This window comes from Schistocerca nitens, chromosome 1 (genome assembly GCF_023898315.1).
Source record: "Schistocerca nitens isolate TAMUIC-IGC-003100 chromosome 1, iqSchNite1.1, whole genome shotgun sequence".
NCBI classification, from domain to species: domain Eukaryota; kingdom Metazoa; phylum Arthropoda; class Insecta; order Orthoptera; family Acrididae; genus Schistocerca; species Schistocerca nitens.
Window position 1 is genome coordinate 837893180 of NC_064614.1, and position 13647 is coordinate 837906826.

Below are 13647 nucleotides of genomic sequence, written 5' to 3' on the forward strand. Positions count from 1 at the left end.
ATCCTTTAAGCTCAATAGCCATTCAAGTGTGGCATGGTCTGTGATTACAGTGAATTCTCTTCCTGTTAAGAAACATCTGTTTTGTTTGATACCAAAGACCAGAGCACAAAGTTCCTTTTCAGTGGTAGTGTAGTTGCGTTCTGCCTTATTTAATTGCCAGGAAGCAAATGATACTGGATGTTCTTGACCATCAAATTTTTGGGACAAAATAGCACCAACTGCAAAATTTGAAGCATCTGTGGAGAGGTTGAAGGGCTTACTGAAATCCAGATAGGCCAAACCTGGAGCTGTGGTTAGAGCAGTTTTCAGTTTTCCCATTGCATTTTTGCATTCTGTTGACCAATTGAATGTGGCTCCTTTTTTAAGTAACTGTGTCATTGGCCTTGTGATATCTGCATAATGGGCTATGAAGCGATGATAGAAATTCGATAAACCCAAAAATGATTGTAATTCTTTGACTGTTTGTGGTTCAGGAAAAGTTTTGACAGCTTCGATTAATTTTGGATCAGCGCGGACACCTTCACTGGTTACAACATGTCCAAGGTACTTCACTTCACTTTGTGCAAAGTGACATTTATCTATTGATAAAGACAAGTTCGCACTTCTGATACGCTCAAATACTGCTTGAAGTCTCTCAGTGTGTTGCCTCATGTTTTCACCAAAAATTATCACATCATCAAGGTATACAAGAGCTTGTATTGGGGTGAGCCCACGTAAAACAGAATCCATTAGGCGTTGGAAGGTAGCTAGGTGTTACGTAGTCCAAAGGGCATACAGAGGTATTTGTACACTCTTGTTGCAGTTACAAATGAAGTTTTTGCTTGATCATCTGGATGCACTGTTAATTGGTGATATCCGCTAGTTAGACCAAACTGAGAATATGCGACATCTGCCCAAATAGTCCAGGGTTTCTACCAAGTTTGTTAACAGGTAAATGTCTGGTGTGGTAACGCCATATAAAGCTCGGTAATCGATGCAAAATCGGAACTGTGGTTCGCCTGAAACAGATTTCTTCTTTACTAGGACCACTGGTGATGACCATGGTGGATCAGCAGGATCTCTTGGTTTAATAATTCTGGCCTCTAGTTGTTCCTTGAACATATCTTCGACCAATTCTCTTTGAGTGAATGGAATTCGATAAGGCTTCTGCATGATTGGTGCTACATTTCCAGTGTGTATCTGATGCTGAACTAAGTGAGTAACAGGTAAATTTGAATGTTCTCTGAAAAGATGTGAATACTCTAACAAAACAGGTGCTAAAATCTTCTGATCATCAGCTGACAAATGTTCAATCTTCTCCCAAATTTTGTTAATTCGATTTCATTTTCAGCTCCTTGTTTCAGTGTTTCAATATCACTACAAGAATCTGTTTTCGTGACTGCTACATCTGCTGTTTCATTTGGAATCGGTATTACATCATCTTTACTTATGCTCGACACTTCAGCAACCTTCGTTCCTCGTGGCAAAATGACATCTGTATTGCTCATATTTGCTATTGTTATTGGGACTCTCGCCACGTTCAGCCTCACCATTGTAGCTACGCCTATACTTCGGGCAACATAACAATGCATTACGTCCAATAATTGACAATTTTCCAACCGTTCGTTCAACAACAGAGCTCCTTTTCTGATCAGTGGCAACTTTACTTCAACATGGATTGTCTTTCCTGTTCGCTGAGGAACTTGCTGTGGCTGAGTAATTTGTACCTCAACTCGGAGGGTTCCAACTGATACATCAGTCGGGGTGGTCGGTCCCTTGACGTCAGAATTTTGGCTCCTTTGAGTGCGACATGAAGAATGATATTCCAGGTTGTAATTGTTACAACCTAGTCTGATCCTTCCTTCTGCGACAAATATCTCTGCCCCATTAGCGGTTAAGAAATCAAATCCAAGTACACCATCATAGCACGTTTCATTATTTGAAACCACTTGCACTGTTGCTGTGTATTTGTCCTGGCCTAGGCACAATTCTACGTCAACTTCTCCATAGTTTCATAGTTTCCAACCGTTCAGCCCCCGCACATTAAACATTGGCGGTCTCAGCTTGTTGCTTTTGTCTATAGAACACCACATCAATGAGGTCTGTGCTCCTGTGTCGATCAATAATTTAATATTTTTTCCACGATAAACAGCACCTATCACGAAGTCATTATTGAATTGATTTTCAGCTGCACTAACAGGAATCACTGTCCCGGGCAAGGGGCGGACCCTGTGGTGGCACGTATGTCCCCGCACTTGTTTAAAGATCTGCCGAGTTGTCTGCTGCTCACATTTGGTTTCTTTTTGTTATGACAGTTCCTCGCTAAGTGACCCTTTATCCCACAGTTGTGGCAGGTCCTGTTCTCCTTACAGTCCTTGTGCTTGTGACTGGGCCTATTGCATCGGTAACATTCCACATTTGAGTTGAACACACGATGTTCTTCTTTTCGCATGTCATTTGGGCGTCTCAATGCTTTGACAAAACCAACAGCTGCCTCTACTGCTTCTTGAAATGTTTTACAGCGTGCAAGTCTGACTGCTTTGTTTGCTTCTTCCCCATATGACCCAGGGATGAATGTGTCAAGTGCTCTCTGATCGGCTTCAAAAAGCTGGATCCGGTTCTCATTTTCGTCCTCTACAAGCTCTTAAGTCTGAGCATTTATGTTTCGGATTCTATAAGCGAATTGCTCGATAGATCTGTCATGCTGCACGTGCAAACTATGAAGTTGCTCATGGTAGAATCTGATTGCATTTTGCGATTGAACCTCTGAACCACTACCATTTTAAAATCATTGTAAACTTCTGTTTTCACACAAATCGGCTCCGTGCTAATGAAATCTTGTGTGGCTCCTTGGATTCTCAATTTAGCAACTGCTAGCTTATCTGAATCAGTCCATGAACCCAACAGAGCTGCACCTTCGAGTTCCCAAAGAAATACTTTCACATCTTCCTCAGGTTTTGCGCTGAACACTGGTACAGATGGCAACAGTGAGAAATTCTTTATTGGAACAGAAGTGCCGTCATGTGACAAATCAGCCGGGAGGTTACGCTCACTTTTATCTGCTTTTAATTGTTGAATCTCTCTTTGTAGTTCTTCTATAATGGTTTGGAGATCGACCGTGTTACTTGCGTTTGCATCTACCATTTTGAATGCAGTCTATACTGGTCACTCAATACAGAAAAATTTAAAATCCATCACCGCCTTTTGTTTTAAGCTGATCTGAGTAGACTAACCTGAATTCCAGCGCTGGATGTCCCTGTGTTGTCGGACAATGTTGGCTGCTGCTGCTTGCTGTGTTGTCATGAAGATGCTCCAATGTTAAGTTTACACATCGCTGCACTTTTCAGGACTGTAGGTTTTCTGAAAAATTTCCCACACCTGGCACCACTTTTCTAACGGGGTCATTTGGACGGCCGAGTAAAATGTTATTGCGTCCATTTGCTGTTAGGATGGGATGCGTGGGTGGTAGTTCCGGGTAGTGCAGAATGTGGAACATGGAAAACTTAGTTTTACCATTTATTAATAAAGACGGTGCGACAATGCATTACGCGCGTCTGGTAACCCGCCATCACTGTGTCGAGAGTGATACATGTTCGCAACTGGCCGGTCTCAGAGTGCTCTTCATAGCCGGTGGCTGTGTACACGCCATGGCGCATGACCCAGATTGCATTTCCCATCAGCATTCCGCGTGATAAGCGCACAGCGTGGCGGCTCTGGCGCTGTCTGCTATGGCCGTACAATTCTGCCATTATATTCATTTTATAAATAGGCTTTTCTCACTAATGGGAGCTCATTTCTTCCTTAGGTAAACTGGGTTCTGTTACCACAGTTTTTTTTTTATTTTAAATTATCTCCATTGACATCACATGTACAAATTAATTACATACACATTATTGTTATACAATACAAGCATATGATACATTTATGCCTCATTTTATAGGCAGACTTTTATCACTTATATGATCTCATTTCTTCCTTAGGTAGAGGAGGGAGAAAAACATTTGAAATAGGATTAAAACATTTTGCATTGCTGGCCTAACTATGCTTGGCACTGCCTCCCTTGTTTGGGAGGGAAGAAAGGAAATACTTATCTACTGGTTCAAGGGTTTATGAGGAAATGTTACTCGTACCGTCATGGACTAGTTTCCAAAGAACTTTTATTTCATGGAAATAATGTGTACTGACTAATCACTGACATAGTATCATGTTGTTTCTTCATGTTCTAGTGCTGTTTACTTCAATTCACATGTAGCTTAATGTGAAATATGATGTTTTAGTCATTGTATACTTATCTTTCTCGAATACCTGGAAATGTCATTGTTCAATCTTTCATGTGACATGATAAAAATTAATTTGTTTTTGTAAATTCGCATGCTTAAATGTTTATGTGTACTGTTCAGCGAATAGGTACTAATAAGTTTTACGGAGATATACTGCAACAACACATATTTTTAGTTTTCATTGCCTTATGACCTTTATATAAATATCCTTATAACTAAATTATTTACTCATGGTGTGGCCCATTTCTTCATATGGTACCTGCTACTCCTGATGTAATTCTCTTCTTCTGCACCGTGACGATGCACTGGTTGGTGAAAGAGAAAAACTTAAAACTAATTGCATTACGTAGCTCGGTGACCCCTGATACATTTGGTCATTACATCCATCCGCAGATATTTCCATACTTTGTTTAAATTCATAGACATTCATTTATTCTGTTACCCTTTATGATTATTTACCCTGCAAAGAAAATTATTTGACATTTCATATGGTATTTTGTTGTTTCTCCTTAGCTTACACATCTCGTATAATTTTTCATAATGCTTCCTTTTGCTTGTAAATATCTTGTAACTAGATTAGTATTTAATTAAATCCCTGTGTACATTTATCAATAGGTTCCTTAGTACTTAAGACAGTAGATGCAATTGCTTAGTATTTCCATTTACTTTGTATTTAAGTTAAGTACTTGTACATACTGCACTCCTATTCTGTTGCGCGTGCGCACAGGTCAATGCCTCCTCCCCTACTATTGACATCAGTGCATATTTGTGAGCGTGGACAGCTGAGCCACAAGCTAATTTTGTTTATACTTTTGCTTCACATGAAATGATGTATTAATTCTTATTGCTGTTAATTTTATTCTTACGTGTACAAATCAAAAGAATTACTTATGCCTACACACGTTACTTTATCTTGAAATACACTCCAGAAGAAAAATTATTACACTTAGAGTTATGTCCACTACGTACAATTATTTTATAATAGAAAGAAAAAATGCTACCTAGCTTCATTATTCGATAAAAGCTTTTATATCCTTGTGAGGGTGGAGGCCCTTGTCCCTCCCTGTTTTCTTGTGGGCTAATCTCTGCGTCCCAGGCTATGGTATTTTGGAAATTATGTATGATCCTGAGTAGAGTAATTGCCACTTGTTATTCAGTTTGCCAAATTTTGTTGATTTAGGGTGCGCCCATAAGAGGACTCATTATCCTTCAAAAAATTGAGTAACACGTTTTAGTTTCTTCTTATAAATCTTCTTTCTATACTTGGCCTATTTTCTAGTGTAACCATGGCTTGTCTGATTTTGTATTGTAGTGCCATTTCTGTAGTAGGTACCTTTGGTATGTGCAACTCCCATTCATTCATTTGTTTTGTCCAGAACATCAGAACATCAGTTCTTGAGGTGTGAAACCTGTTGAAGAATGTGGAAGGTTATTGACAACTTGCATGAAGGGAGTTACGTATTGTACCCATCGGGTGTGTTTGTGAGGGGTGTATGTCCTAGTAAACTGGTTAAATTCTTAGACTCATTCTACTGGGCTTGCTTCTGGGTGAAAAAAGCTTACTAATATATGCTTTATGCTCTGTGAGGTCATAAATTGTTTCCAATTTTGCCCAACGAAATATGAAGCATTATCAGTTAGCAGTACCTTTGGTTTACCTACTCTTCTCAGATAACCTTCCTCAATTCTTTTTCTGATGTTTGTGGCTGTTGCATTTTTAATGGCATACATTTTGATATGTTTCGAGAAACTATTGTATAGTGCTACTACATATCATTCTGCTCCTTTACTTTTGGATATGGACTAGCTATGTCCAGGGATACTATATGTAGAGGGTTTTTTGTGGGTATTGGGTGTAGCTCATTATATTTTGACACATTGGACTGTTTTGATTTTTGAGATACTGCACATTTTCTTAATACCTGTAGGACTCGCCTTCTCAAATTTGGAAAATAACAGAGTGCTGCTATTTTTTCAGTGCATTTGCCTACTCCATAATGTCCCTATACTTCATGTGTGTGCCTTAAAATTTTTTTGATATAATTTTCATGAACACACTCACACCACTGATCAGATTTTTCATGTTTCCTATTAAACAAAACACCCTTGTACTCCTGATACCATTTACTTACCCTCCCATCTTCTTCTTGCTGAAGGTTTTGCATGGCTTTACTCCATCTGCAATCTTGCTGTTGTATAATCTTCATTTGCGTACAAAGCTTATGGCAATCATACTGTTGTGTTGTACCTTGCATTAATAATGTTTTGATTTCTGCATATTGGTCTGTTAATTCACCAAATTCCTAAACCTTGTGGTAACCTAGACAAGGCATCTGCAACAACATTCTGACTTCCTTTAATATAAGTGATCTCAAAATTGGATTCTTGTAAATATAGACACCATCTGTGGTGCAATAGTTTTCATGTTGAAAGAAATGACAGTGACTGATGATCACAGTAAACTTTGGTATTCTTGCCCCACAAAAAATATTCAAACTTTTTAAATGCCCATATTACAGCTAAACTTTCCATTTCTGACACAGAGTAAGATTTTCTGTTTCTGATCATGTGCGACTAGCAAAACTGATGATCTTGGGTACTTCTTTATCTTTTTCTTCTCGCATCTGGAACAAGCATGCCCCCAGCCCTTGAGATGATGCATCTGTGCATAGACAAAAATCCTTGGACATTCAGGGTGGCTTAGAATGTTTGCATTGACTAATTCCTGCTTAATGTTATTAAAGTCCTCCTGACTCTTATCCCATAACCAAGGTCTATTTTTATGTAACAAATCGAGTAATGCATTACTGTTCATCAGTTACTGTGGTATGAATTTACGAAAAAGAAATGCTAGTCCTAAAAAGGCTTTTAGTTTTTCTTTTATTCCTTGGAGCTGGACAATTGTGCATGGCATCAAGTTTTTTTGGATCAGGTAATGCACCTTGTTCTGACACAACATGTCCTAAAAGTTGACTTGCTCCTTACCAAAACTAGACTTTTCTAAATTGGCTGTTAATTCATAATCTGCAAATCGTTGAAGTACCTGTTCAATGAGCCTGATTTGTTCTAATCAATTAGGTGTGGCTATTAGCATGTTGTCTACATAAACAGTGACTTTGCTAAGCAGTTTTGTTCCTAAAACCTTGTGCAATACAGATATAAACATGCCTGTGCTGATGTTCAGTGCAAAAGGTAGAACACGGAATTCATAACTTTTGCCACCACAAACAAATGCTGTGTATTTTCAACTTTATTCATGGAGCTTTATTTGCCAGTAGGACATCTTGAGATTGTGTATACTGAAATATTTTGTATTGTAAAACTTAAGAAGCTGTTCGTCCAAGTTGTCTAGTCTTATGTGTACTGGTACGATAATCTTATTAATACCTCTAGCATCAAGAACTAATCTTACAGCATTGTCCGGTTTACTTACTGGTAATGTAGGACTGCAATAGGGTGAACATGAAGGTCATGTAATTTCCCATTTAATCATATGATTGATCTATTCCCTTACTGCCTCTTGTTTTGCCCATGGAATAGGGTATGACATTACACAAAATGTTTCATGTGGATGGACTTCAGATTTATATTTATAGTCTTTGATTACTCCTGGCTCCTCACTGAAAACATTTGCATACTTAAACAATAAGTTAGAAAGTTCTTGTCATTGCATATCATTTAGTATCTGTTATTCACTTAGTTTCTGCTCTACTATTTCATAACTAACCTCGGTGTTTGCTTTTTGTTCAATATCAAATTTGGTTGTGAAATATACAGCTGGAAAGGAATACTGTACTATTACATTTGACTCTGGTTTGTTTTTTGACTTTCATCAGGTGTTTTGACTAAATCAGCAGAAAAAATCTGATCTTTTACATAAAAATGGCATTTACCATTACCTATGTCAATCTGTGTTTTATATGTTCTAAACTTGTCCATGCCAATAAGACAATTAACTATAAGGTTGTCAATTATAAGAAAATTGCACTTCACTGTAAAATGTTCAATTTGTAATGGAGTAAATGCCTGATATTTAACCAATTTAGTCTTACTGCCTTAGCAGTTTGCACCTTGCAATTTTGGACAGGAAATGTTGGGAATTTCCCTCTCTTCTTCAACTCACAGAAAAATGCATTTGACATTAGGTTGGTAGTTGAACCTGTATATAAAATTAACTGTGTGTCAATATTAAATATTTTCACCTTAACGAATGCTTGTATTTGTTCTTCCTGAATATTATTTGTTGTGTCTAACTCATGCTGATACAGATCATCCTTGATTGTCAAACCTTATGAAACATGTTTGTAGTTTTGCTTTGTCCCCACTCCCAGAGAGGTCAATAGACTGGGGCTTAACTACGACCAGTTAGTGTTTTCAAAAGGCTTAGTGTGACTTAATTCATTACCTGGAGTAATTTCAGTTAGTTACACTATGTGGGTGCTTTGCCAATTTGTGTCGTTTGCTGCTGTGCTGTTATTTTGCTGCCCAAAGGTCAGATGCAGTACAGAGTAAGGCATGGCATTGTTGCCATGCGTCGGCCACTGCTGCAGCTGACTGTTTATGTTTGGCGGAGTAATCTCAGTTAGTTACACTATGTGGGTGCTTTGCCAATTTGTGTCGTTTGCTGCTGTGCTGTTATTTTGCTGCCCAAAGGTCAGATGCAGTACAGAGTAAGGCATGGCATTGTTGCCATGTGTCGGCCACTGCTGCGGCTGACTGTTTATGTTTGGCGGAGTAATCTCAGTTAGTTACACTATGTGGGTGCTTTGCCAATTTGTGTCGTTTGCTGCTGTGCTGTTATTTTGCTGCCCAAAGGTCAGATGCAGTACAGAGTAAGGCATGGCATTGTTGCCATGTGTCGGCCACTGCTGCGGCTGACTGTTTATGTTTGGCATAGGGCCTTGTGGTGGTGGATTGTAATTCGCTCGTGCATTGAAATTACTCCTGTTGTTTTCAAAATTTCTTTTAAATTGTTTGTATTTTCTGTTCCTGTTACTGTACTCATTACCGCTGGATATGTAACTTTGCTGCTGTGTGTTCCATCCTTTCTGTGTGTTTAGATCACATTTTACTGACTGATTTATATAACTATGTTGTTGTTGTGCCTGATTTTCTGTTGCTCTATTGGGTACAGGTCTCTCCTCATAGATTAAGTCAATAGAAGCAAGCATTGACAGAAAATATTCAGTGTTGTGCTCTGGCGTTGTGACTAATTTTTCTCTAATGTGTGAGGGTAAACGACTTTTCAAAATTTTTAATACGTCTGCCTGTGATATTGGGTTTGCCCAGCAGCGTGTCTTGTTCAGGTATTTTTCAAAGTATCCACGTAGACTACTGTATTTGCCATTGAATAGTGCAGGGTTGAAAACCTCATGTCTGAGTCTTTCTTGCGCTGCCTCAGACCAGTATTTGTTGAGGAAAGCTCGTTCAAATTGGATGTAAGTGGTGCAGCTTTTGGCCACTTCAATAGGTCATAAAAGAACGTCACCTTGCGTATATCCCATGACAAATCTGATTTTCTGTGCTTCTGTCCAGTTACATGGAAATACATGATGAAAAGCACTGATAAGTACTACCGGATTCATTCTTTTCCTTTGGTAGTGAAAGTAGGAAACTGTCGATGTCTCAGCAAACCTTTGTCTGCAGAAATAGTTGATAGACACATGGAATTTTTGGTCATATTTATGTTGTTATTGTAGTTACCTGTAATTCCGGTTGGCAATTGTTCAGGTATTGGAGTTATGAGTATGTTTACATTTTGCACTCTCGAACTGTCACTGGTACCTGCTGTGGGACTCATGGCAATTTGTGGATAAATACCAACAGCTTGTGGTTTGTTCACTGTAGCCTGTGTATTATTTATGTGCATATTTTGAGATCCAGTAATATTTTCTTCTAAAAGATTACGGATCCTATTTTCCACAGCTTATAGGTTAATGTTTACCTTGTTCACTGTTTCATTTTCTTTTTGCTGAATAGCCTTTCCTACTACATCTGTGTATAGTGTACAATCTGTTACTAACTTCTCTGCAATGGTATTATCCTTATCTAATGTACCTGCTTCAGCTTGGCTAATGATATCAATCAGATTTTCATTGATCCTCTCTCTCTCTCTCTCTCTCTCTCTCCTTCTTAGCACATGCTGAGTCAACTTCTAATGTTGTTACCCTTAAAGTAAGCTCTTCTACAGCTAGAGGTACACCTTCATAGCCTTTATTTAGTTTGGCTATGAAATCTTCATGGGTTATCAGCTAAAACGTTCACCTGAAGATGATGGATACACAATCCATTGAAACATTGTGACTAGAAGACACCGCCACTCGGCTGATAACCTGTGAAGATTTAATAGCTGAAATATGCCAAGAAATCCTACAATCACATTTATTTAGTTTGATAATGACAGTGGTTACTTTTTTTACTGTCGAAACTAACTGGTTTGTGTTCACATCTGATATTGTCTTAATCTGTTGCTGTAATAGATCATTATGGTCATTACAAAATCTACCTTCTGTTTAAGCTCCATAATGTTACAGTTCTCTTCAGAAAGTCCTTCATGCTTTACTTGTTTTTTAATATCATTCAATCTTTCATCAATTTTGGTGCGAAAATTATTGGCTAAGTCATCAAACTTCTTTGAGACCATGTCTTGCAAATCCTCGAACACTTGTTTTTCTTCTTGTTACATTGTATTTAGATCTTGTGTGATGGTGTTCAGATTGTGTGTCATATTATCAATTTTGGTATTCATATCTTGTTTTATATCACTGAAATTGGTGTTCAAATTGTGTTTCATATCATCAAATTTTGTGTTTATTGTTTGATAATAACTGCCGTAGCAGGTCTTCAGTTGTACTACTGTGGTTGCTGTCAGCTGTACTTTCCAAGTTAATGTTTGTGTTGTGACCAAGTGGTGTTTGTAATGTGTTGTCAAGATTCATAGTGGAATCACTCTCCAATGTTTCATTCATGAGCAGTATGTTGCTTTGGGAGATGAGTGACATTGGCTCATCAATTGTAAACATTGTGTCATCAAGGTTATTCTGCTGTGGAATGACACTATCATTTGTCACACCTGTGACACTCATCTCTGACCCACTTAAACTTTCTGCAGTATGCATGCATAGCACCTGAACTTCAATTGTTCAATCACGCAATTCTATGCCATCTTGGCTGATTGCATTTTTGCTATTGCTATCAATTTTTTCTGAAAAAAATAATAATAATACATAATACTACATATGAATGGAAAAAATTAATTTTAAAGTATATTACAATTGCATTATTAGAAATGTTGTGCTTGTATAATTTTTGGCTAATCGGACTTCCTCTCTTACATTTCAATTGTAGATGCAGGTAGCAGACTTCAAGGACACCAGTGCATGTCAAAAATAAGAAAATCCTCCTTACTTGCTTCCACTTCAATTCAGTAAAAACTACTTAATACTGATGTCAAATCTTCTCTTATTTTGAAACGTATATGATACAAAACACTCGTAGCCTGTCATACTTCGAGCCTCACACCATAACAGTAACTTCTCCACATGAGAGAGTGAGAAACAAAATCATGTACAAGGAAAAATGAATGATGGTTTCTTTCTTTTTTTCATTTGTCTGCGTCTTACCATGCATTTATAATTAATGTCTTTGCCGATGCTTATGGTTGATCACTGTTTCATTTTTTGTTTTTAGTAAATTTTAACTTTACAATATCCTGGGAGTCTTTCACCATGTACCTACACAAAGACTTTGTGTTTTGCAGTCATCAAGGGTGCATGAGTGGACCTTCAGCTTCGAAAGTCCATATCAATGATGTTTTGTTGAATGGTTCACACGCTGACACTTGCTGAGGCCCAGCATTGAAATCTGCAGCAATTTGCAGAAGGGTTGCACTTCTGTCACATTGAACAATTCTCCTCAGTTGTAATTGGTCCTGTTCTTGTAGGATCTTTTTCTGGCTGCAGTGATGTCAGAGATTTGTTGTTTTACTGGTTTCCTGATGTAGTAGCCACCAGAAAGATCGCGGGAGGCACACATTGGCACGGCGCATCACGGGCGGTAGTTGCCGCACGTAGAGTCCCGTCCACCAGAGGGCACGCGAGAATTCGGACGCGACCTCTGCCGGCGTAACAACAAGAACAAGAACAACAACTCCGGCAGCACGGGCCGTGCCCAGTCAGTTAACATCGGGCATGCCTAGAACACAGTCCCGGTCTACGCTAAGTGAAGTGCGACGTAACGTGAACAGTGTTATTACACAATTGGCAACGAGTAGGGTCGTTCTTTCGCGTGTTGCGTCGTTGTTCCGGTTTCGCAGCTTCTCCACGGCATGGAGGATTTGGTACAGGTTTTGGTGGCGCAGCAGACGGAGCTCATGGCCACCATGAAACAAGTGCTTCCGGCGTTGCTCTCCACGCCGTATGCTCCGGCGCAGTTCCCTCCTCCCTTTCCCCCGTATGACGAGACGGCGGAGGATTGGGACGCATATGAACATCGCCTTCGGCAGCATTTCCAGGCGTTTCATGTTGCCGATGCGGAGGTATGTCGTGCTCTCTTCTTGTCTTGGATATCTCCCTCGCTGTATCAAGTTTTGCGGCAGCTAGCGCCATAGCAGGAACCCTCGTCCTTGTCTTTTGATGCATTGTGTTCATTGCTGTCTTCATATTATCGCCGCCGCACGCATGTTGTGGCGGCTAGGGTCGAGTTCTATCAATGCAAGAAACAGCCCCATCAGTCTTACTGGGCGTGGGCCGCTACCCTGCACGGTCTTAGTCACAAGTGTCATTTTGTCACGGAGCAGTCGCGAGAGTCGTATGCCCACGTTATGGTACGCGACGTCATTGTTCGTTCGGCCCCTGATAGGGAGGTCCGGCAACGGGCCCTGCAGTTAGAAGACCCTTCCCTCGAGGAAGTCCTGTCCATTGCTCAATCGTATGAAGTCTCTCACGCAGCAGGTCAACAGCTGGAAGCGTGGTGCGACGTCGCGGAGGTTCAGGACGGCGCGGCCGCGTCCACTGTGTCCGGGGTGGACGACGTGCGAGCGGTACAATCCGGCCGTTACGGCCGCTCCCGCACGGCGCGTAAACAGAATTCCGGCCGGCGGCCCCTGTTGCCGTCCTGTGCGTCGTGCTATATACATCATGATCGGTCAGAGTGCCCCCGGCGTTGGGCCGTTTGTCGCAAATGTAATAAAAAAGGACACATTGCTAAAGTTTGCCGCTCAGCCTCGAAAGAATCGAAGGAAGCACGTACAGAGGACATGGATGTTGATATTCAGGAAGTTTCATTGGGCCAGGCTCCCGATGCATCGGCCCACAAACTCTTTATCGAGGTGTCGGTTCGGTCGCGCCGGTTACAACTGCAAGTAGATACAGGCGCAGCAGTTTCGTTG